Source organism: Leguminivora glycinivorella, chromosome 19, assembly GCF_023078275.1.
Source record: "Leguminivora glycinivorella isolate SPB_JAAS2020 chromosome 19, LegGlyc_1.1, whole genome shotgun sequence".
NCBI classification, from domain to species: Eukaryota; Metazoa; Arthropoda; class Insecta; order Lepidoptera; family Tortricidae; genus Leguminivora; species Leguminivora glycinivorella.
In genome coordinates, this window is record NC_062989.1 from 540,239 (window position 1) to 564,439 (window position 24,201).

Sequence of the window (24,201 nt, forward strand, 5' to 3'; positions counted from 1 at the left end):
AATATTAGTTGAATAGTATTTATAACAACTTAGAAAATTTCAAATAAATAGTAGTTGAAACAAAATTACTCGAAACAATTTTACTCGAACCTCGAACTTAACTTTCGATGATTTGTTGTCGATGAAATGATATTCGATGAGAAGTTTGTCGGCGAAACAAACACCATGTTTGGTTTTCTTATAATTATCTGACGCTTTATTTCGTGCATGGTATACAATATTTTATTTTAAGGACAGGTAAGTTCCCTGTTACATATCTCTTTTCCCAGAAAGCTCAAAATTCTTTTCTAAGTACCTAGTAAAAATCTTATAATGTTGAACAAGTATAATCAGTTAAACACCCGTGATATTATGTATAATATGTATGTTATTGTGCTATTATTATGTATGTTGTCTATGGCCGACGTTAAGGTATCCGGAACATTTGAAGCGTGTCCAAATCAGACGTGAAACCATTGATTTATTTCAATGGATAGTATTATGCTATTCATTACTTTGCCGGTCGAACATTATTGTAATATAAGTATTGCAGTATATTAACTTCAAACAACAGCAACAATGAGCCTCTACTATTATAAATTTTTGAAGTTTTAGAATACATTACTCCATAGTGTAAACGTCACGAAGAATATCTGTAAGTTTTGGTTCTAGTATATAACCGTTTGGGGGCGCAGTTTATTTTCTCAATACAATGACATGTCATTTTTAATGACGTATTTCAGTATTCGAACCCAGGACTATATGGCTTCGCAGATATCCACAATTCCACATTTAATATAACATATTAGGTCACAAAAGCAGAACAGCCGTAAAAACTAGATACAATGGTTAATCTAATCGTTTATGTTTATGTATAAATCAAATCATAATCACAATGTGTGTAGGTAATACTATAATGCTTAGTGATAACAGTACAATACGATATAGGTGCGAAATAAATTAAAAAAATTAAATTATTTTCAATGAATTGAAGCAGTGAAGTTTTTTAAATCAATAGCATATTACCCTTTCACGCGTGTGTCATAATTTTTTCTTACAGTACCTAAATAATTATAAAAACATATTGCTTTAGTCGTTAGGCATATTTTAGTGTAAAGAAACAGCATAACAAAATATGAACTTATCAACCCCCTTATTCATGAATGTTCTCTAAATTTAGCAAGCCGTTAAAGTTCGTTTGTCCCTTTCTATCACACCAATACGTCGAAAAGGGACAAACGAACTTTATCGGCTTGATAACTTTAGTGAAAGTTTATGAATTTGGGGACAAGTCTGTATACTGTTTTATAACGTTATGACGCCAGATCACCACCACCCGTCAATCACCGATTGAGCACGCATATCGATGGCGAGGTTCAGCAAATTGTTATGTCCGCTTATGACGTGCTTTACCCTATCGCTTATAACGTGCTTTACCCTAGCTCGGGGCCGATGTGCTTTATTAATACTACATTTCGTTTCGTAACGCAGGCTGTTACTGATTTGAGAAATGTCGGTGTGTTATTATAGATCTTGTCAATTATTGTGATCAATTAATGATTATACACCGTGAGGCTGAACCCTGAAGCACTGATGGCCTAGCGGTAAGAGCGTGTCCCTTTCAATCAGGAGGTCGCGGGTTCGAACCCCGACTCGCACCAAGTTTTTCGAAACTTATGTATGTGCGGAATAGGTATCATTTGATATTTGCTCGTCGCTTTTCGTTGAAGGAAAATATTGTGAGGAAACCGGACTAATTCCAATAAGACATAGTTACCCTTCGGGTTGGAAGGTCAGATGGCAGTCGCTTTCGTAAAACTAGTGCCTATGCCAAATCTTGGAATTAGTTGTCAAAGCGGACCTCAAGCTCCCATGAGCCGTGGCGAATGCCGGAATAACGCAAGGAGGATGAAGAGTGGCGCTGAAATTTAAGTAGTTTCATGTGCTCTGCCTACTGCCTACCCCTTAAGAGTACAGGCGTAAATTATGTATGTATAAAATGTATGTTTATTCTTAGTGTAACTAGATTATAATAACCACAAAATTAAAATTTTAAAAAACCCCCGACCGCGACATGGTGGACCGATTTTCATGAAACATGGCTAAGAACACTCCCGACTAACTCAGCTTTCAGACAAAAAAACTTAATCAAAATCGGTTCCTCCGTTCGAGAGCTACGATGCCACAGACAAACACACACACAGACAGACAGACAGACAGATACGTCAAACTTAAAACACCCCGTCGTTTTTGCGTCGGGGGTTAAAAATATAAATATTGGCACAAGACCACTGAAATCAAACGGCAAGGCAGTAATTTAGCAGCAGGCGCCATATTTCGCTGAAATTAGACTGCAGCTCAACAATTAGAGCTCTTTGTCCGATATTCAATAGTGCCGAGTGCTGCTCCAGTGTTTTGGATTTCAGGTTGGCTTTGTGTGGATAAGACAACTATATCATAATAACAATCAATATACATACATACATACGTATAACATACGTATAATCACGCCTGTATCCCATAAAGGGGTAGGCAGAGCACATGAACTACTAAGTTTCAGGGGTTTCTTGGCAAAAAGGAGTTCAAAGAAATCCAAATTGTGACATAATAAAAAAAATCAATAAAAAAAAATCAGTCAATATACAATAATAAAAAAACTTGACAGTATGACACTGAAATTATTGGCCAACCGTCACTGTGTTCCCGCCGTTTTATAATAATCCAAGATGGCGGAAAACAGTGATTAGTAGGTATTACACAATTGATACTCTTTTTTAAGCACATCATAAATAAAAGTAAAAATATAAGTCATATTTGGTTGACATTAGACTGCAGCTCAACAATTATAGCTCTTCGTCCGATAATCTATAGCGCCAAGTGCTGCTCCAGTGTTTTGTATTGCAGGATTTCATAATATTCGCTACTGTCTGTAACTCGAACTGGTCAACTGTCACTGTAAGGTACAGCGGGGAAAATCTCGACTGAAGGTAATTGTAACTAATCCTTTTTTTCCCTATTACATTATGATGTATCCACTGAACACGCCTACCATATATTACCGATGGACACTCCATTTAATAATGCAAACATTGTAAAAAATGCACCAGTTAAATTTGCCCCCCAGTCGAGATTTGCCCCGCTGTACCTTATAACAATTATAACTATCCAATATTGAATTTAATTGATACTTTTTATGAGCACACCATAAACAAGTCACGGGAAAGCCTATCTCACCAACATAGGATAGTTTTTATCTCTTAAATCATACTTTAAGAGCGTTAAAATAATGTCACTGCCACCAAGAAAGTAAACAGAATTATTATTACATTAAATTTGCTACCTAAATTACTAAACACACAAGAATTATATGACACACAAGACTAAAACGTTTATTTATTTAGTCGTATGGCAAAGAACAGAAACATTCATAGGTTAAAATTAAGTCCAATCAGCCATTTATTGGCCTCGTCGCTAACGGTGATCAGGTCTTCTGTAGGTGTGGCATAGCGCGTCACGGGGCAATCCTCTATTAAAACGTTTAAACGTTTAAAATTACGTATACCGTCCCGAAGAAGCCTATAATAACTAAAATTCGTAAAGGTTCAAACCTAGGCAAGTAGGAATGTCCACGTTATGCCGGGTAGTTAGCAAAGGCAGTGGCCCGCAGCTCGCAAATCTGTGTGCACAATTTCCTATACCATTGTTGCACTGGCCGGATAGCGGCCACTGTGACTTATGTACTTGTACCAGCGTCAATATTACTTATACAAGAAACGGTAATACCTGTTTTATTTATTCGGATTTCGGATATTCAACACTTATAATATATGTAAACATAACAGATATAAACCAGTAATTATACGAGCACCAATGGGTAGTAATTTAAAATCTGTGCGCACAATTTCCTATACTAGTTATTGTTGCACCGGCCGAATAGCGGCCACTGTGACTTATGTACTTGTACTAGCGTCTACATAATATATTACTTATGATTTATAATAAACTAGCTTTTGCCCGCAGCTTCACTCGCGTTAAATTCGAAAATTTTGGAATGCTCCATACAAACTTTCATCCCCCATTTTTGGAAGTGGGATGTTAGAAAGAGACAAAACATAGCCTATGTCACTTTCCATCCATTCAAGTATCTCCACTTAAAAAATCACGCCAGTTCGTCGCTCCGTTTTGCCGTGAAAGACGGACAAACAAACAGACACACACACTACGAGTATCCCATTTATAATATTAGTATGGATTAATGCATGTGGAGAATACGAATACGTAGCTCTCTATAGGATATATTTAATTTATTTTATTTTATTAACGTGAGACCCGCTTCGATATATATCTATTTAAAAACGCATCAAAATCTGTTGCCTAGTTTTAAAGATCTAAGCGCACTTAAGGACAGCAACAGCGCTAAACAATTTTGATTTATAATATTAGGCGTTATAAAGGGTCACATATTTTATATAGGAAAACTTCTCGCTTGCTAGTTTCGATGACTCAATATGGAAAAAAATATGTTTACGCGATAGTTATTTTCGTCAAATACAACCTGTGATGTTAGAAGTGTGAAGAAGACAGTTTTTGGTGAAGTTTCTAAGCTCATCATTTACTTCGTCGTAAACTTTCTGACCCCAGACAGAAGTGTGTCCCAACTAATCAATCCCCTTTGACCCCTTACCTTTGACCCTCAATATTTTCAATAGGCTCCAAAGTTAACCGTGACCTTGACCTTGACTTATTAGTTTATTGATAAAGTTGCGAACTTGGCCCAAGTTCAGGTCGGGAAAATCGTCATCTTTAGTTTAATATTTTATGAGATTGGAAGTTATTTTGTTTGATTAATATTTAGGTACAGGTACAAATTATAGAAATAATGCAACTTGGTACTATGGTGTGTATGTCAAGGGTATATAGATAGATCATTTATTCCATAATGATATACCTACAATAATTTATTATTGTGTTACTAATATAGATTTAGATTTCTCTACAATTTTAAAAATCAGTACATAACGTTACAATGCGTAATATAATTAATAATAATCATTAACAATTTATCGATCGTCAATAACATAAACAGCTATAACCAAAAATATAATGTGTGACATTATACGTCCCTATACAGAGTGGGGCCTGTAACAAAGGCGAAGAATTGAACTGTAGGCTATTCTCCTTATACTGATCAATATTTGTTCAGTGACTTTTAAAAATTATAGTCTTTAAATTTTTAATTTTTCATACAAAATAAATATTAGCTTCAATGTACGCCATTATTGTTGTCATTGACGTTGTCTGTCACACTTAAGACTTAACAGAATTCGAAATACATTGCCTCTTAGAAAAAACTTTCAAGGGTGATAAAAATCAAAATACAAGTTATTTTTAAAAGTCGCCGAACAAATGTTGATCAGTATAAGGAGAATAGCCTAGAGTTCAATTCTTCGCCTTTGTTACAGGCCCCACTCTGTATAGTATTCTACGTCCGTAGGCGAATTTACTGTTAGATGTTGTCAAGTCTACAGAATCGAACTGTTTGTATTTTAAGTATGTATGTATGTATTTATTTTAACAATACTTCTAAATAACCGATCAGTTATGACTCATTAATTTTAGTGTCAAATTAATTTTAGCTCGAACTTTCTTTTCTGTACATTTTACTATTTTTTTGATCTCCCTTCACTTTTTAATCTCTAGACAGTAGCCTCATCTAAACCTAATGTATTAATAATTATCAAATTATCCAACTTTCTATAAATCCCAACTTTCCATAACAAGATTACAGAATACAAACGTTTGGTTCGCCATGCGCGCCAAATATGCCTTTACGTAAACTTTGGTCCCGCTGGGCCAATATTGGCAAGCTTTGGCCGGTTTTGGGCCAACTTTGGGCCACTTTAGAAGGACTTTGGCCACGTTTGGGCCAAAGTTGGTAAAGTGCGGCCAATGTGCTGAATCTTACAGGCATTTGATAAGAGGTAAAGTGGAGTTTAGGTAAGGACTTCGTGTTGGATGCTAAGTGTGGTATGGTATCGTTTGTATTTAGGTTACACCAGCGTTACTGCTTTCACATGACATTGTATCCGACTGCATTGTTGCAGAAAAATGTCAAAATATGGCAAAAAGTGCAGTTTGAGTGTAAGCTTGAGTTAAAGAAATGCAATATTTTGACTATAATGCACTCGACTGCATTAATGGAATTCGCCAATACAGTCTTACTCAGAAGCGTTACGACTCCAAATCGCACGTGCTTGCGTGCGTCATGCGTGCGTGTGAAAGAGGGAGGGGGGGGGGGGGCAGAGAGAGAGAGAGAGAGAGAGAGATATATTCTTTTGACAGCGAGCTGAATGTGACATATCAAAGTCTTATCATATTCTCATAGTTCGAATTGAGTTGAGTATCAAATCACTAACCGCTAACGAGAGTTACGCTGAAAGTTATGCGAACTATCGCTCGATGTCCGACAAAGAAGTTAGCCACACGTCACTTAGCATAATAGTGGGATCAAACGGGCTAGCACATGTATGGAATAGAAGTGACATAAACTTATATATACGAATTATTATGTAGACAATGCTACCAACACGGGAAGCATGGTCGCGTGATAGACGATAAAGTAGCAGGCCGTCCCTATCGCACTATTTGTAAGTGCGATAGGGACGGCCTGATATTTTATCGTCTATCGCGCGACCATGCTTTCCGTGCAACTCATCGCCATGCCTCAGAACAGGTTTTTAATAGATTAGATTAGGTTTTCTTTATTTCTTATTGAAAATTATATGATATTTTAAATTAAAAATAACACAAATAATATTTATGAGTGTGGTAACGCTTTAAATTAATACAGTAAGTAAGTAAGTTAATTTGCAAAGAATAAGTAGGTAAGGTGCATTAGGGTAATTCCGAATGGCAGAAATGCTCTGGTAATTCCTAAAGGGGAATCTTGATATGATGGAAATAATGGTGATTTTTATGCGACTTTCGTAATTAGACGACTTTCGGAATTACCCTAATGCACCTTACATACATTAGCGTCTTTGCTGGTAGGTGACATTTGGTTACTTCTTCTGCTATTTGAACTATACAGGTTGTACTAGAATGCAAAATTTTAAATTAATAACTACTATTTATTCTATCTCTACATCTTCAAAGAGGAAATCTTTTACACTGTAATATACAGGGTGGCCCATTCAAATCGGTCAGTATGGGAAAGTCTGAAACTATAAGACATACGAAGATTTGTTCGTAGGAACCATGTCACCGATTTTGATAAAAAGAAAAACTGCATTCATACAATTAAAAAAAAAAGTGTATCCAGCTGGGGAATCGAACCCGGTTGTTTTGAAAAAATAAACTTACACTATTTCTATTCAGATATCGTTTGTGTAGGTCTTAAGCAGTAAATATATCTAAGAAACATAATGTCTAAAATGAATAAAATGCATTTTTTTCACATACTTTAATTTATCATAGTAGGTGTTCAAAGTGACCACCGTCTTTTTCAATACAATTTTCAACACGTCTAGGTAACGATCTTACTATTGCATTTTGTATCTTCATGTGGTGAATCTGCGTTAATGTTGACTCTATGGCTACTTTTAGGTCTTCAACGGTGTTATAGCTATTTTTGTACACTGTTGTAAAGATGAAGTGAACTTGCTGAATATTGTAACGGTGGTCACTTTGAACACCTACTATGATAAATTAAAGTATGTGAAAAAAATGCATTTTATTAATTTTAGACATTATGTTTCTTAGAGATATTTACTGCTTAAGACCTACACAAACGATATCTGAATAGTAATAGTGTAAGTTTATTTTTTCAAAACAACCGGGTTCGATTCCCCAGCTGGGTACCTACACTTTTTTTTTTAATTGTATGAATGCAGTTTTTCTTTTTATCAAAATCGGTGACATGGTTCCTAAGAACAAATCTTCGTATGTCTTATAGTTTCAGACTTTCCCATACTGACCGATTTGAATGGGCCACCCTGTATAGTTCTTTTTAGTCAACAACTGCATTAACTTATTTCTAACGCCGTGTCTTGCGTGGGCGACGGTCGCGCGACCGTCGCGCGACCGTCGCCGTCGCGTCTCATCGCATCGTCTACTTCCATATCGATAAGATTTGATTTCGTATGCGTCGCATCGCCGTCGCGCGACCATCGCGCGACCGTCGCCCACGCAAGCCACGGCGTAAATCTATGTACAGGTAGCTCTCTTAAAGATTTTTGTAACTTATTTAAAACTTTCATGCACATGACAAAACAGTGATTGGAATATAAATAAATATTGGGGGACACCTTACACAGATCAACCTAGCCCCAAACTAAGCAAAGCTTGTACTGTGGGTGTTAGGCGACGATATACATACTTATATAGATAAATACATATATATAGAAAATATCCATGACTCAGGAACAAATATCTGTGTTCATCACACAAATAAATGCCCTTACCGGGATTCGAACCCAAGACCGCGGCTTCGCAGGCAGGGTCACTACCAACTACGCCAGACCGGTCGCTAGATATAAAAACTTATATGTACATACGGTATCACATTTACTACGTTCAATATATCCCCTTTTGAAAATGATATGTTGTAAATAGCCATCATTAGAGAACGTTTCTTGTCATAAAATATTTAGGTATAGATTGTCATATTCCTGGGATACATTATTTAGTCTCAACCATACATTTTTGACGTTTAGGAATATCTTACTTCTGGGTCTAGTGGATAAGTTACCGTTTGTGAACATACATTTTCTATTATCAGTTTCCTTGACGATTAGATACGCTATCAAGTACTTACTCACTCACTCACCCACTCACTCACTCACTCACTCACTCACTCACTCATACAATCAGTCACTTACTCACTCACTCACTCACTCACTTACTTTGTTGGCGCGACGACCCAAAGTGAGTCTTGGCCACCAACACAAGGGCACACCACTTTACGCGGTCCAGAGCGACCTCTCGCCAGCCCTCGTTGACGCCGAGCTCACGGAGATCTGCCTCCACTCTATCTGCCCATCATCATTTCAGCCATTAATCGCCCACTGCTGAGCATAGGCCTCCCTTCGTCCATCAAGTAACGTTTTTCAAAACATTGAAAAATGTCATGCGTTTCATGATACAAGCTATGATTTTCTCCGGGCTTAGCCCAGTCTATGCATTACTGGCTCTTCCGATGCCCCGTGGCGAGCTGAGCTCAAAGGCGCACTACCAAGCAACTTCCACGTAAGTAGGTACCACACTGCAAATAATAGGTATATACTCGTACATTATCTACTCAATATTACTGAGGAGCATAACCGGTAGGATGCTATGTGATCTCAATTTTTTTAAAAGACGTGGGCATTGTATTTTAAGAGCATTTCTTTTTTTTGCTACTTTTATGAAGTGTGATATTTAAAAAAATATATCCTATTTCTACTCAGAATTACTAGCCTTTTCAATCCTAGTAGTTAAAAAAATTGTCCCATACGATTTTTTTTATTTTGTTACCATTTTCCGTACATGTTGTAATGGGGTAACAAAAGAGGAAAGTAACAAAAATGTATGGGAATTCTGAAACACTTTTTGTCTCCCAGTGAGATTGAAAGTACCTACTCGTGATTCTGAGTACAATTGACCTAAAATTCCCTAAAACAATAATAGTACATTACGATACAAGTGCGTAAAAAAGGAGGTTCGAAACGAGTGGCGATAAATTAAAACACGACCGAAGGGAGTGTTTTAAAACTTTTAAATCGACACGAGTTACGAATTTCCTTTTCGCACGTGTGTCGTACGACGTTTTTCAGTACAGATGAGCCTCCGAAGTTTCGACCTGGCATATAATGAACCGCTTCTCGCACTAGTGCGTAATAAAAACACCAACTGTACTGAAAAAACAAATTATTGGCAAAAAAAAGAAATGCTCTTAAATGTTTTTTAAACTATCAAATCAAGAGGTTACAGCTATAAACTGAAATAGATACCATACACTAAGTAGAATGTAGTAGTGTTACTACTTAAAACAGAAAATCAAAAAATATTTAATAAAATAATTTTATTTGATTTGTTCCCTACATCAAGAGGTTACAAGTCACATGCCAACTCAAACTGATATTTCAATTTCCAAAAAAAAAAGTATTAAAAATGGTGGATGTGTATTTATTTATATGCAGCAACAGACAGAAGCAACATAACAAATAAGAATTCCAATTCAATATCCTGTATCCCATAAAGGGGTAGGCAGAGCACATGAAACTATTCAGGTTTCAGTGCCACTTTTGGCAAACAAGGGGTTAAAAGAAAACGAAATTGTGACATTGCAGTGACAGGTTGCCAGCCTCTCGCCTACGCCACAATTTAACCCATCTCCCACAGTCGACTTCTACGATACCCACGGGATGAAAGAGGGTGGTGAAATTATTAACACGGGCAAAACATCCTATACGTCCATACATATATACACAAATATGATATGTATCTTGAATTTAAACACTCGGCAAGATTAGGGTGCCTCTCTACTTACTCGCGCGCATTACGCGGTATCGCGGCTGCCAACGTGGCGATTTATTTTAGCACATTTTGTTTATAAATCATTTAATGGGATACTTGGTGAGATGTGGGGAAGTGTATAGAGTGGTTAAGGCATATTCATTTGTTTTTGAATACTACGTTAGTGGCAAACAGGGACACGGCAGCGGTCTGCGGATTTTGTACACTAAACATATCTAGTGCCAATTTTCGCATTGAAACTTAACACATTTCCAATCCGCTCAGCTACGCTTGTAGCCTGAATGTATCCTAAAACGCCCTTTTACATACTTACCCACTTATTTATACACGTTCACTAAAGTTATCAAGCCGATAAACTTCGTTTGTCCCTTTTCAGAACAATACGTCGGAAAGGGACAAACGAACTTATCCCCCCTCACTAGCTCGGAAACACGTGTTTTGTCCTTTAATACCAGCGGGTAAAATCGCTTTTTATCCACTAGTGGGTAAAGTAATTTGACCTTGAATAAAGTCAAATTAACTGCTTTAAAATTGATAAAAGTTAAAGACGATTTACCACCTGTGGAACTACTGGAAGCAGTGATAAACGCATTTTTTGCGTTGTAGTTTCCTCGCTATAGTGAGGGGAAAAGTGTTGTGACACACTCGGGTGCAAATGTATTTTACTTCTCGTGTGTTAAAAAATTCGCAAGTTCAGGATTCTATTCTCGAACTTTCTATTCAACTATATAATCCATTCACTTGCTCGTTTTTCAATTCCACACTCGGCGTTAAAATACAACTTTGCCCCCTTGTATAACAAATGACTATTATCTGCTTGATAACTTTAGTGTACGTATATGAATTGAGGGGTTAAAGTGGTATTATCAGCTCCACACAAGTTTCATCGCATATTCAGCTGAGATCCCATGTGCCGACACCCGTATTCGCCCTCGAGCGTGAACGAACGATTTTTGTCATATTTAATTGGTGCTCGTTTCCTTTTGTATGTATGTTTGTACGAAAGGTTATTAAATTCAAGGAGTAGCAGATGATACCTAAACATAAATAAGGTGCATTAAGGTAATTCCGAAAGTCGTCTAATTACGAAAGTCGCATAAAAATCACCATTATTTCCTGATGGAATCTTGATATTATTATCAAGAGTCCCCTTTCGGAATTATCCGAGCATTTCTCTCATTCGGAATTACCCTAGTGCATTTTTTTAAGAAACTAGTGTTCTCTTACTACGGTTAGCGAGTTATTAAAAAATAAATTGAATTACTGAACACTTGTGTGACTAACTTTACCGCTTCCTAATGTCATTTGTTTTGACATGTGCCGTCAGATACTTGACACTAACTTTAATGTTATTATTAAGATCGTCTCACACTCATTAATTAATTAATTTTTTTGAATTTAACAAAAAGCGATATTCCGGGTAGTTCCTGATAATTAACAACCAAATTGCGTGTCAAATTAAAAAAAAAGAAAATAAATACAAACACTGTTAGGTAAGCTATTAAAAATTGCTACAAAAAGTATCAGCATCCTCCTTACGTTATCCCGGCTTTTGCCATTGCTCATGGGAGCCCGGGGTCCTCTTTGACAACTAATCCCAAGATTTGGCATACACTCTAGTTTTTACGAAAGCGACTGCCATCTGACCTTCCAACCCAAAGGGTTAACTAGACCTTATTGGAATTAGTCCCGTTTCCTCACGATGTTTTCCTTCACAGAAAAGCGACTGGCAAATATCAATTGACATTTCGCACATAAATTCCGAAAACCACTTTGGTGCGAGCCGGGGTTCGAACCCGCGACCTCCGGAATGAAATTCGCACGTACTTACCGCTAGGCTACCAGCGCTTCCACAAAATGTATACTGATAACAAAGCCATATGTAACTCCGTATAGACGGATAAAGTCTAAGAAAAAAACGTACCTCAAAGCCCTACAGAAATAAGTACGGTGGCCTAGATGGCGTTACACCTTTGGGGAACGCGAACGCTCGGCTAGATGGCGCTAATATTAATATTTGACATTAACACAGTCATTATCAAGCTAACAATATGGGCCAAATTGTCAAAACTGAGGTTCAAAAGTTCTAAGCTTGTGTCGAGAGATGGCAGTCTATGCACTGTGATTATACATTTTACTTTGACAGTACTCTATAATACTCGATCCTCTTTGACTGATAATAAATACGATGTCTTACTTAGATTCAAGCGTACCCCTAAAACCATACACCGCAAAATTACCACATGTAAAGAAACCTGATATATTGGGTGTTATTCTTTGATAAATCGCCACCCCGGGTAAGGGTTGAAATTACCCCCCGAGCGTAACGAAGTGTTTTGCATGTGGAATAAGACGGGGAAAGAAATAAATTAAGAGGGTGGTTCGATTTCTTAACGAATGTGTTACATGCTTAATTTTAATGTGGGAATGTCTGATACAATGGAAAGGAGAATGAGTATGGAAAATTAATAGTTTAGTAGGAGGTAGGGCATAGCGAATGATATTCCGCTTTGTGTGGTAGGGCACAGCACAGCGGATATCGTCTCGCTCGAATCTAGAGCAGAGCCCAACTGGGGTAGTACCTCCGCCTTACAGAAGACCGCAGCCAAATAGCACTAGACCCTACTCATAGTGTTGTGTTCCTGTCGGTGAGTAAGGTTGCCAGAGCTCAACGAGGGTGCGGTGTGCTGATGACGGGAGGACTTACGGAACTAACTTGTTCCGTTTATTGTCCTTTGAGTCGTCGGCAACCCGAACCCTCCTTGGAACTTGTACACTCCTTTTTGCTGTGTACTTAACACAGCAAAAGGGAATGTACAAGTTTCTAATGGGGTGGCAACGCGCATGTGACACTGTTTGAGTTGCAGGCGTCCATAGGTTACGGTGACCGCTTTACATCAGGCGGGCCGTATACTTGTTTGCCACCGACGTAGTATAAAAAAAAAAAATAGTAGGGATGATGAAGCTTGCTGCATCATAACTTGCGGTTTTACTTATTCTTATTTTAAGCATGGGTAATACACAGGGAGCTTACTTTTCGTGCCGATGACATCAATTTGACGTCACGCTCCATATAGGGTGATCACAAATTGTTTTATTGTTAATTATTAATCATTAGTCATCAATCATTTTAATTTATGAATTTCTTTGCATGGTAATGAATGCAAGAAGGATGGTGTGCTTTACGTTAGAGAGAAATTCTCTTTTCTACGTATTTATTGTAATGTGTTGTTAACAATACTATTTAATTAAATTTATTTATAAAAACAAATCAAAAAATTTTATTCACGTTTCACATTTCAAGTAGGTAATATTTATGCTACATGTAAATGGACTACTGTATTTGAAGTAATTTGTATACGATTAAACAACAAAACTACTTGGGACAACTACAACAACACAACAAAACACAATAAAACTACAATAAAACTATACACAACACAACACTACAATAAAACTATTTGGGATCACCCTATATGGAGCGTGACGTCAGATTAATGTCATCGACATGAAAAGTACGCTCCCTAATACATTTGATTCGTAGGTATATTTTTTTTACCAATAAGTAACTGTCACTTGTGACAGTTTGACCAATGTATTTATGTCACGTTATTTATATTATTTTTAACGCCCGGCGCAAAAACGACAGGGTGTTATAAGTTGGACGTCTCTGCCTGTCTGTTTGTGTGTCTGTCTGTGGCATCGTAGGTCCACTATGTCGGGGATATTTTCAAAATTTTTATTCCGTGGTTATGTACATTCGATTCCTTCGTTTGTTATTTATTCATATATTTTTATTCGATTACAGTTACTCTATTTTTCACTATTAATTGTACACCAAAATATGGAAAAAGTAAAAATGACTTTAAAAGTTACATGATTTTTTTTAACGATGGCCTGTGTGTACATATTTTTTTTTATAGCAGTAATGAAGATATTTTTTTGCCTGGATCTATGGATAAGGGGTATGCAGCTTACCTATGCTAAGCTATTTTTTTTTAATTAGTCACACCCTTACCTTATCTTTATACTATACCAAACACCGTTAAGATATTTTCCCGTATTAGCTTTACACATTGTATACAAGATGCCCAGTCTACTTTATTAAGCCGTCACTATAAGACACGGTATTCGCTGAGTGGCATCCTATTTGGTGTACTAGTTATTAAGTATTATGTACTTGTTTTTATTATGTATCTGTATGCCAAATAAATATTTTCTATTCTATTCTATTCTATTTTTGTAGCGAATATCGGCTCGTAGCGTTGTCTACGTATCATACTGTCTACGGCTACGACTCTACGGTACTACAGCGTAGCGTAACGTAGACGTGAATAATGTATACGAATAATAAAGTGAGACATAGCTGCACTACTTCTGTACAATATTGACAAAGATACATAATGTTGTATTTTGATAAAGTCCATAAAAAAACGTACCTCAAAACCATACAGAAAAAGCTTCGCTGACCTAGATGGCGATACACCTTTGGGGGACGCTCGGCTAGACATTTTAACACATATCAAGCTAAGAATAATTATGGTCTAAATTACCAAAACTGATTTTTAAAAGATTTAAGCTTATGCCGAGAGATGGCAGTCTATGCACAGTGATTAAGATTTTACTTTGACAGTAACTCTCTATAATACTCAATGATTTTTGATTCAAATGTATTTGGAGTTTAGTCACGTGTAATCATTTAAAAGTACCATCCTGAAATAATTAAAAAAAAAAGTATATATATTGTACGTATACTAGAACGTGGAGTATGGTGTTGTATTCCAATTTTTAAAATTTTCAAGGATACTTCCGGTAAATTTTTTCATCCGCTACTATTAATATCAGCTATACAAAATTCCTAAAATTAATCAAATACTTCCAATATAAGGGTTAACTAACAACAACCAATGACACAGCCCTTTCCCAAAAAATATCTGTTTTGCAAATCAATGCATATCTGTTCAAATATCTCCACCACTCAACTATATTAAACAAAAAGATTTATACAAAAAATACGAGGCTATACCCGAAAATATCTGGGTGATATTTTTGCATACCTTAGGGGAACCGAAATATTTATTGTACTATTTACCAAAATACCCTGACCTCTAGACGAAAACTTATAGTTTGAAATCAGAGGTCAGGTAATGGTGGGGGAATAAGTAGGGATATGCCATTCGGTATTATGTCATAAATCATAATATTGAAATTTTTTCGAAGGTACAGCTCATGTATGCAGATATAAAATAGATGTGTTGAGGGGATAGATGCGTAAGTTTGCTAGTCTTGAATAGTTGACATGTGTTGAATATTATTTTCTTAACATAGTACAAATTTTGTACACATTTGAGTATATAATACTCAATACTATACTTATGGGTGATTGTTATTTAAACATAATGTTGTGATACTTGTGATGATAAATGGTGCCTCTGTAGATTATATGAGAATGAAAATTTGAATTTTTTTAAAAACAAATAAGGTACAGCGAGGCAAATTTCGACTGTCTGGCAAATGTAACTGGTCCATTTTTTCCCTGTTTTAATTTTTTTGCATTATTAAATAGTGTCCACCGGTTATATATAGTTCGTGTTCAGTGGATACATGTAGAACTCAACATCATAGTGTATAATGGAAAAAATGGGTAAGTTGTAATTGTCCCCCAGTCAAGATTCGCCCCGCTGTACCTTATCGTCTTTTTTATCTCCTGTGGACCAGCATACGATAATCAAAGAAAAGAAACTCTGGTAAAGTTTAACGTTTTGTTAACTTAACAAAGTTAACTTTGACAGTTGTCGGAGAGTAAAAGTAAAATTAACATCAAACACTTCGTTTTTAACATGTTTTTCAACGTGCACATTTTGAAAGACAAAGTAGAAAAAAACTATTCACGCATCTAAAATTTCTTTAATCTTTAATATGAAGTCATACATCGGATTATTATTGAAAGTTACTCTGACAAATGATGTGGTAGGGTATCGGTGAAATACTGTTTTTCCCTTTATTTATTTATGAAAAAGAGCATATAAGATTACGGCACATGCTCTTTTATTAACACTTTCTTATTCCATTTTTTTATGTTCAATAAATAGGTTTGTATTTCTTAAAAAAGTATCATCATAATAATGAAAATACCATCATCATCGTTCTTGCGTTATCCCAGCATTCGTTACGGCTCACGGGAGCCTGGAGTCCGGCATAAAAAAAAACTGAATATGTTTAATCATACAGTGGTACTTCAAATAATTATTGTGTTATTTTTTGTGTTGTATTGTATGTTATAGAACTTATAGACTTTAATAGTCAATACCATTTTCCAATATCAAAGTAAACACAAGATTTAAGGGTATTAATAAATTCGGTTATATTTGAACATCGGAAATCTTGAAATATCAACGAATTTATGCTCCTCAAATAAGGTCTTTAAATCTTTCCGCCTTACTGATTGGCCACTAAAATGTTGTGCGCACAAATTTTTATTTTCATAGCATTTGATCAAGAATTGGCATTTTATTGTCTTCGGTTACCGCGATAGTTACTCATGAAAGAAAACTATGGAAACGGATTAAATCGCGTATAATGAATTTCGCGTATAATTAAATTCATTATACGCGATTTAATCCGTTTCCATAGTTTTATTTTAATTGACATTTTGTTAGATTGTATTTTCCAAATTTAATTTAATTTATATTAATTTACAAGTTCATATTTGTGAAATATTGTCTGATTTCCATAACAGGCAGATTTTTTTTATTTGAGTAGAAAATAAATAAATAAAAATAAGGACATTCGTACATACAGCTAAACTAATTCTGCAGTAAGCTCAGGCATGTGCCGCTGATACCAGTCCATAAAAATAAATTCCATTTTTCAGCAGAAAGGTGTCATCAAAAAATAAAATAGGTCCTTAAATATATTTTTTACTGAATAAACTAGGCTAAATAGAAATGTGAAAGCTTCAGCTACTTCAAATAATGAAATTATAAAAAAAACAATATGTATTGGGTATCTTCCAAATTGGTTCTACTTTAAGTAATTTTCAATAAATATTTCATTTTCATTTTTCATTTTCAATACGACCTAATTTTTTAGCCAATTCACAAAAAACACCCTATGCGGAAACCGCCGAATTCGAAGCGCCATTTTACCCCTCCCTATAAGAAACCCCTGTTTTCTTTGTTCCGCCAATATTTGGGCTGATTATGCACTTGATTTCACACTTACAAGCAATTCCGTTTGTTTCCGCCCTCGGTGGGTAAAGTAAACTTTCCGAACAAGGTGTTTACAAAAAGCTGATTATACTTTGTAAGACGGCAGGAATAAGAATAGGCTAGTTTCCTATACTTCAAAGAAAATATTTTATGCAGTGCACGAAATAAAGCACCACATAATTAAAAGAAAACTATGGAAAGTAGTTATGTTTAAACATAATTTCCATTTTATAAGTCAAAGAGAAATATATAAAGTAAATGAATTGACCGTGACGTCACTCCTCAGTATTTCATAGTAATTCCATATTAGCAAATCGTTTTGACAGTTCTTAAAAAGATGCTGATTTGACTAGTAGGAAACTAGCCTATTCCGATGATTGTAGATTTTACTTGGATAGAATGTTTCACATAGGTTCTTATTTTTTTATAATTCAATGATAATTATTGTAAGGAGTTGGGTATAATTTTTTTTAGCTAGTTTTTTTGTGTCAAGTGGTCTTAAATATCTCATAGTGTTTTTAGTTATTTTGAATTTTTTTAAGTAAGTAGTTTTTACACATTGTAATTTTTCTTCAGTCACCCTTTAACCACGAAGGATTCCAGATTTATTGTAATATCAATTGAACATTATTCGTTATATTTATTTGAAAATACTTTTTAATAAGATTCTGACGTATTGGTGTGCTAGAAAAGGACAAACGAACTTTATAGGCTTGATAGCTTTAGAGTACGTTTTTGATTTTATTTATTTAGCCACACACACTTTCTTGACATGGAGTGACTTTATGGAAACAAAGCTTTCACTAATTCATTTTGAATCAAAATCACATGAAACAAAATAATGTTACAATATGACATTGCTTTTAATAAAGAGCAACACATTGTGACGTCACGGATCACTTCCCAATACCAATCAAAAACCATTTTCATTTTACACTTATCTTCACTCTTATTCCTGTGAAAATACAGTTTAATTTCCACAATTCAAAAGCATACATCAATCGGACTATATCAATCGCGAATTTGCCAATATTCATTTGCAGTAACTTAAAGGTTATGGCTATAGTAATAAGGTTGAGAATGATCTGGCTGTTTGTATGCATTGCTTGGTGGAAATGAGAACTGCATGTGTATTTAATTTCGATTCCGATGCATTGGTAAAGTGGATTTTACACTGTAAGGATCAAGATTTTTTGAAAGCACTGTACTATTAACACTATTATTTTTTCCATCCTAAAAAAAATCATATATCGGAACCATTAAGTGAAATTTGGGTGAAGTCACATTTATCAGCATCGAACCGCACTTTATGTATGAGAAATCGCTCGTTAGTATGAAGACTCTTACACCGTGTCTTGCGTCGCGCGACCGTCGCCGTCGCGTCTCATACTTCCATATCGATAAGGTTTGATTTCGTATGCGTCGCATCGCCGTCGCCCACGCAAGCCACGGCGTTACGCATCGGAAAGCAGCTGAAAGCATGCGCACGCAGGTTCATACTAAAGACTACTGTGAAGTACTCATTTACTTTGACAGTGCATAGTTAATATAATAATTGCGCCTCTGCGCTGTTGGCTTCGGCCCCATGCACGCCTCCCAAAAGTCCTGGACCCCATAGTCCCGAGAACTGGAAAAGACAAAACAAATAATAATAATAAATATTGGGGACCACTTACATAGATCAACTTAGCCACAAACTAAGCTTGTACTATGGGTGCTAAGCGACGATATACATATTTAAATAGATAAATACATACATATATACATAGAAATATTCACGACTCAGGAACAAATATCTGTACTCATCGCACAAATAAATGCCCTTACTTCTTCGAACCCAGGACCGCGGCTTAGCAGGCAGGGTCTACCGACTGAGCCAGACCGGTTGTCAATATCTATTTATAATTTATATACTCGAGCTTCTTTGCTACTTGTAAGTGCGGTAACTTCAAAGGCTTTATAACTTTTAACGGCTAGTGTGTACAACCTTTACCCGGCAGTCAATTGTCCGGTCGAGTGGCTTCGCACCCGGACATTCGGTCCGGTCATCCGGAATGATCCGGACACATGGTGTCCGATAGTTCGCAATCGAATCGGCGAAACGTTCTGCGTAATTGAAAGCTGGTGTTTGCGTTTTATTGGTATTTTAATAGAAAAAGCAATACACAAGTCAAAATAAATTTAAAAAGGAGTTTAATTCATGAAAGGAATAAGGTACAGCGGGGAAAATGTCAACTGGGGGGCAATTGTAACTAATCCATTTTTTCCATTATTACACTATGATGCTAAATCTACCATAGTACACTCTATTTAATAATGCAAACATTGTAAAACATGAAAAAAATTTACCAATTATACATTTTGACCCCCAGTCGAGATTTGCCCCGCTGTACAAGTTTCTAATGCCACCTTATACAAGTTTCTAATGGGTCGGCAACGCGCATGTGATACTCCTTGAGTTGCAGGCGTCCATAGGTTACGGTGACCGCTTTCCATCAGGTGGAACGTATGCCTGTTGTAAAATTGCAATGATTTAAATAAAAACAAGTTAGAAAAAGTCATTCTGAACATGATATTCATTTGGTTCGATTTATCAGTCACATACTTAAATTGGCTCTAGTAAAATATCTTAAAAACTAAAGATTTGTGTTAAAAAAAACTGGCCAAGTGCGAGTCAGACTACTAAATATAAATAGGTACTTACCGGTTATCATATGTAAGTACAGTGAAATGTAAAAGTGCATGGGGAATTTATCAATTAATTAATTCATAATTTCTCCTTGCAATTTTGCAGCTGCATGTACACAAATATGCCTAAAACTACTAATACTTTTTATGAACAGTCACAAAAAGATAAATCATTTCAGAAGGAAAAATCTAAAATTGCCAATATAAATATCTACCAACATATAAACTACAGCCAATACATCAAGAGATATCTGCATACATTGAAATAAACAGTACAAAGGAAATCCATCCAAATGGTGACATTCATAAATTGTCATACCCTCGCAAATCGGGGTAGACTGATGTCTTGCACAAGCACCACTGATGTACAATCCACAACAAAGGTATACAGCCAGTGCTAAAAGTATACAGAACTTTATTGCCTGTACATTAAGGGGATACGGTAGCGAAAATGCTAAAATGGAAAGGAGCCCCCCTTTCAACTTGGGAAATTTAGTTAAATATACAAGTGTTACTAACTAGATTTATCAAAAAAAAATTGTCCATTAAGAACAACTCAGTCAAAAGATACATACATACATACAATCACGCCTGTATCCCATGAAGGGGTAGGCAGAGCACAGGAAACTACTCAAGTTTCAGTGCCACTCTTAGCAAATAAGGGGTTGACAGAAAACGAAATTGTGACATTGCAGTGACAGGTTACCAGCCTCTCGCCTACGCCACAATTTAACCCATATCCCACAGTCGCCTTCTACGACACCCACGGGAAGAAAGGGGGTGGTGAAATTCTTAACCCGTCACCACACGGGTAGTCAAAAGATATTTCAAAAAAATCTATTTAAGGGTGATTCTCTGTAAGGATGTTCAACAAACAGTCCCCTGGCAATGATTTTTTAAAATATTTATTTATAAAATCAGAAATAGTTTGTATAATTTAATTAAGGCAAATGGGTTTTATTAAATTATACTAACTATTTAGGATTTCATTAATAAAGATTTCAAAAAATCATTGCCAGGGGATTGTTTGTTGAACATCCTTACAGAGAATCACCCATAAAATGGAGGTTCCGCTCTCGATACTTTCCTCCTTCAAAACTTCATCAATCGGAACGAAATTTGAGAATCTGAATAACAATGAAATAATCTATGTCGGACAGTTTAGCTTTTTTGGTTAATTGTTACCAATCTTGAGTATCACACCTTTTTTTGCGCCCCAATGAAAAAGGCCGTTTTTGGAATTTTTTTATTGGCTCTAGAGTCTTTAAAAAGCAGAATATCAAAAAAATCAAAACGGTCCGATATAGATAAAAATAATAACAATCTGTGTTGAAAAATTCATTGCTCTATCTTCAAAAACCAGGGAGGAAATAGTCGAGAGCGTTTGTATGGAGAATTGACCCCTACCGTATCGTCTTAAGGTGTGTATACATTTTGGCATTTTGTATCCACAGCTTGGTTGCTGACTGTACAGTCTTTTTTAAATAGAAATGAGCGGCCGAAGCTCTCAGAAACATCAGAACACGCCTCTCTTCGAGTACGTTTCGATATTTGTAAGAGCTTTGGCTGCTCAGATATTTCTGATGACGATCGTACAACCTTATTTTATAAGGCATAGGATTTACTATAGAAGTGTTTCTGTTAGTACGTTATTTTATGTCACATTTTGATTTTGTCAAAATGTGGTAGGGGAGATTTTATCGGACTATGGAGCTTAGAATGTTGACTTACTTGGCTCATTTTTTACAGGATTACTTTTGAGGCTTCTTAGTTTCATCAAAAAGAAGAGTTATTGACTTTTTAAAATGTTGCAATAAGGACTTGACGACCGGTCTGGCTCAGTCGGTAGTGACACTGCCTGCTAAGCCGCGGTCCTGGGTTCGAATCCCGGTAAGGGCATTTATTTGTGTGATGAGCACAGATATTTATTCCTGAGTCATGGATGTTTTCTATGTTTATAAGTATGTATGTATCTATTTAAGTATGTATAAGTATCGTCGCTTAGCAACCATAAGGTGTAAGGTGCCCCCAATATTTATTTATTTATTTATTCCTATCATTCGCTCGCTTTTCACATTGAGATCCGGATATTACCCTTTACCCGGTTTTCATCCGGTTATTTTCTCCTCCGTTTTTTTACAACTATAATTGTTTAACCCTAAAGTTGTCACGTGTCACAGTTTACATCAATCGCGTACCGGTGTCTCGCACGGCTGTGACCCGGTTATCCGGTTATCCGTCCGGTCATTTATCACCAACCCTTGCCCGCCGTCACTTGTAAGGATTTGCAGAAGAAAAATGGACATATCGGATATGTTGTTGTTTAGTTTAAGTGTGGGACTGAATTTTGGGGAGAATATTTTTAAGGCTTTTAAAAGTAAACTAGCTTTTGCCCGCGGAAAAATTGCGGAATGGTCCATACAAACTTTCACCCCCATTTTAGGGAAGCCGTCAAAAAAAAAAAAAAAAGGTTGGAAAGAGACAAAAAACTCTATACCTTCAACTTTGTCTACTTAAAAAATCACGTCAATCCGTTTTGCCGAAGAAAAAAAAATTCTTCGTAGAAAACTGCAAAAGTTAATGGTTTTCTACGAAGAAAAAAAAATCCTATTTCATAACCCAGTTAGCTAGGAAGTTCAATTACTTTTCCTCATACAAAACCAGTTATCAAACTTGGTTATCTACGAGGAACAAGAGTTTTTTTTTTCAACACAGATTATTATAATTTTCTTATGTATCGGTCAGTTTTAATTTTTTTTTAGAGCCCATCAAAAATTTCCAAAAACGGCTTTATTGTTTATGGCGCAAAAAATGGTGCAGTTTAATGGTGTAATTTCAAAATTGGTAACGATTAGCCAAAAAGCTAAACGGTCCGACACATTTAATTTTCATTGTTATTCAGATTCTCAAATTTCGTTACGATTGATTAAGTTTTGAAGGAGGAAACAGTCGAGAGTGGAACCTCGATTTTATAATTTTTTTCGAAATATCTTTTAACTGAGTTGTTCTCTTGGCAATTTTCTGTCTGTCTGTTTGTCTGTCTGGCTGTGTCATGTGTCTGTCTGTGGCTTCGTAGCTCCCGAACGGATAAACCAATTTAGATTTCGTTTTTTTTGTCTGAAAGCTGAGTTAGTCGGGAGTGTTCTTAGCCATGTTTCATGAAAATCGGTCCACTATGTCGCGGTCGGGGGTTTTATCAAAATTTTAATTTTTAACCCCCGACGCAAAAACGGAGGGGTGTTATAAGTTTGACGTGTCTGTCTGTCTGTCTGTCTGTCTGTCTGTCTGTCTGTCTGTTTGTCTGTGTCTGTGTCTGTCTGTGGCTTCGTAGCTCCCGAACGGATGAACCAATTAAGATTTAGTTTTTTTTTTGTCTGAAAGCTGAGTTAGTCGAGAGTGTTCTTAGCTATGTTTCATGAAAATCGGTCCACTATGTCGCGGTCGGAGGTTTTTTCAAAATTTTAATTTTGTGATTAGGTTATACTAGATCATAGTTAAGACTTTTTTTAAAGATAGGTAAGTTCTTTAATTTATTCTTTACTTTAATATTTATTTCCACTAATATGACACTCTAACACACACACACAAACGTCAATCACCCAAAAACTAACCATCAATTAGGCCTAATCCTAACTTAACCCTTTTCATGTCCATTCCATCATTTGTTATAAGCAAATCCTCGTATCGCCCCTTCCTTGATATCGTCTTATTTATAGTGGGGGGTTATTCTGGACGATTTGTCATGGTTGGTAAAAATGTCATTAGTAATGTAGCATGTGTGGGTTGGAATTTAGCTTTGTGTTTGTGT